Below are 3,345 nucleotides of genomic sequence, written 5' to 3' on the forward strand. Positions count from 1 at the left end.
CAGAATTATCTTTTAATGAGAAATGTATCGATTTCACTTATAAGTAGTAAAGTAAAGTAAATCTATTTCAGAAAGCATGAGTTGTATTTTAGAATAGTCAGTTTTAACTCAGAACATGTAAAATGTGTCTCAGATTAGTCATTTGTATTTTAGAAGAAGTTATTCCTTTCCATCTTTTCGCAGTAAGCAAAAATGCTTGATTAAATAGAAAGTAACAAAATATTAGTTGCAGTAGGTATACCTATGTATGTAGTGAAAGAAAGAAGAGAAGTTGTCAAGAACAAAAGCTTAAAATGAGTGGATCTCTTTAAGACGTAACTAAAAAAAAAACAATTTTTACTTTACTGCAGTTACTAATGATTTGGAACAAGAGTACCATTTTAATTAATATAATCCACAGTCTTTGAGATTCTATTAGGATACAAAGTTACAGAAATAAATATAATTATATAATTATTAGAAAATGTTGAATGTATTATCATTTGCCATAAAGTGGCAGCGTATTGTTATTCCACTTTTATTTTAATATTAATTGATTTTGCTAGGTTTTTATATTCTGCCATTAGTTTATTTTATCAGAAAAAGGTATTCTTGATTAAAATTTTTGCTTGTTTTTAAAATGCGGTTGGCATGGAGAATATTCAACTTGCATGTACAAGGTGATCAGAAAATCGGAAAATATAAAAATCGTTAAATAACGCCTTTGTTTTGAACAATACAGAAATATGTTAAGAAAAGTTGCTATATTATAATTTCAATTTGTGTATGAATCGGCATACTTTGATAGAAACGGACATTAAAAAAAGTTTATTGATTACACGAGAAAGAGGCATTCTTGGTTAAAATTTTTGCTTATCTCTAAAGGCAATCAAGAATTTTAAGTAATAATTCTTTAAATCCGCTAACGGATTAGAAAATTATTCTGCCACATTTCCCTTAACAACACTTTAAAATGCTTCAATTGAACTTTGGTTTTTCTAAGTTCAAATATACCTAACTGAGATTTTGATTTTTTCGAAATTTTTTCCTATACATGGCCCTGGTCTGTGCCTGTTCTTATGCCAAACACCCTGTATAGTAGTATTTTTTTCGGACGATTTAACGTGTTGCAGACTTGCTCCAATTACCAATTCCTTTTATTTTTGTTGAGTATAAATTCCTTACAAATTTGTGCTTATAATGCGCATATACGTTGTTGAAACGTTTCATTTATTATATTATAATTAANTGGAAGTATGAACTATAACGGTCAAACATTAAATGATCAACAAATTATTGTTAATGCGTTTGCAGAATTTTTTCACAGCGTTTATGTTGATCCCAAGATTAATAATCATACCAACGCTCTTCCGTCCTCGGCAAATTGTATTATTTCATTCAAAAGCATCACTGAGGCAGAGGTGATTGAGGCATCAAAAAGATTAAAAAATAAGTTTACCTGCGGTCCAGATGGTATACCGTCATTCATTGTTAAAGACACGGTCCGAGTTTTAATGGCTCCTTTACTGGCAATATATAATCTTTCAGTTACAACAGGAGTTTTTCCTATAAGTTGGAGAGAGGCGAAAGTGTGCCCTATATTCAAAAGTGGCGATCGCGCTGATATCACTAATTATAGACCGATCTCTATCCTCTGTAATTTTTCTAAGATTTTTGAAATCATTTTGTATAACAGGACATACTCTTTGGTTTCTCAACAAATATGTCCATGTCAGCATGGTTTCATGAAAATGAGATCAACAACCAGCAATCTGGCCGTTCTTTCTCAGTATGCATTGGAAGCGGTGGACAGTGGAGTTCAGTTCGATGTTATATATACCGACTTTGCAAAGGCATTTGACAGAATTAATCATAATATTCTTTTGCAAAAACTTTACAGCTTTGGTTTCAATTCTGATTCAGTCTTACTGTTACAATCATATTTATCCGAAAGACAACAATATGTTTTTTATAATGGTTACGGTTCTGTCAAGTATTTGGCGAAGTCGGGAGTACCTCAAGGTTCAAATTTGGGCCCACTGTTATTTCTGTTATTTGTTAATGACCTTACAACTAGTCTGAACTGTCGGAAACTAATGTATGCTGATGATTTAAAAATGTTTTCAAACATTACCTCCTTAAATTACTGTGTTGTTCTTCAAGGAGAGATAGCCAAAATTGAAGCCTGGTGTAATTTGAATGATTTATATCTAAATGCTAAGAAATGCAATATTATTAGCTATACAAAGAAAAAAATCACCTTACTGTTATAGTTACCTAATTAATAACATCGAAATTAAACGTTTGACTAAAATTAAAGACTTGGGAGTGATCTTCGATCAATAATTAACTTTTTCATGTCATATCGTGTCCATGGTCGATGATGCAATGAAGGCTTACGGTTTTATACTTCGCAACTGTAAATCGTTTACTAATATCGCATCGTTATTTTGTATTTTTCGTACGTTAGAAATAAACTAGAATACTGCTCTACTGTTTGGAATCCATTATATTTATGCCATAGAGAGTTACTTGAAAAAGCGCAAAGAAAATTTCACAAACATTTATCTTTTAAGATAGATAATGCTTATCCTAAAAGAGGTACACCATATAGGCAACTGATTGATAGATTTGGATTTAAAAGTTTAGATTTGAGGAGAAAATTACTCAGTCACTTTCCTCTCTAAGTTATTAAATGGCCAAATTGATTGTCCTGAGCTGCTGAGTAAAATTGATTTTCATGTTCCTAGGCATAATTCTAGAAATACTGATACTTTTTATTGTTTGCGAAGAAGAACTAATCTTTTATTTATGTCACCTATATACGGGGTGTTTCTAAAATAGGGTTCCAAACTCATTAAAATAAGCCAAAAAGTTCCTATTAACATGTGCACCCTTAGGAAGTTATATGCCCTTAAAAGGGCTCAAACAACTGTTTTTTTTTTCAAATCAATTGCAGTTATGAACGACCCGATCATTTAATAAATAATTTAGGACATAAACTAAGACTATTTAAATTTAGAGTTACACTTACTAATTAAAGAACTAATTACTACTGCAGAATATAGCTAAATGTGAAATAGAAAATAATGGGATTAAAATTAGTAATAATAAGTTAAATTACAAGAACTGCTCGAAGTGACTACCTTGCATTTCGATGCATAATCTAGCTCGACGCTTCAATGATTTGCGAACTCTTTGGAAAATTCTAGGTGTTTGCCTTATTTCCATGCACGCGGTTTCAATTTCCTCCCGTAGTTGCTGAATGGTCTCAATTGGAATTTTATAAACCTTTGCCTTAAGTTGACCCCACAAAAAATAGTCCAGGGGGTTAAGGTCAGGGGAACGTGGAGGCCAGGGAACAGG

Source organism: Anoplophora glabripennis, unplaced genomic scaffold, assembly GCF_000390285.2.
Source record: "Anoplophora glabripennis isolate ALB-LARVAE unplaced genomic scaffold, Agla_2.0 scaffold98, whole genome shotgun sequence".
Lineage (NCBI taxonomy): Eukaryota > Metazoa > Arthropoda > Insecta > Coleoptera > Cerambycidae > Anoplophora > Anoplophora glabripennis.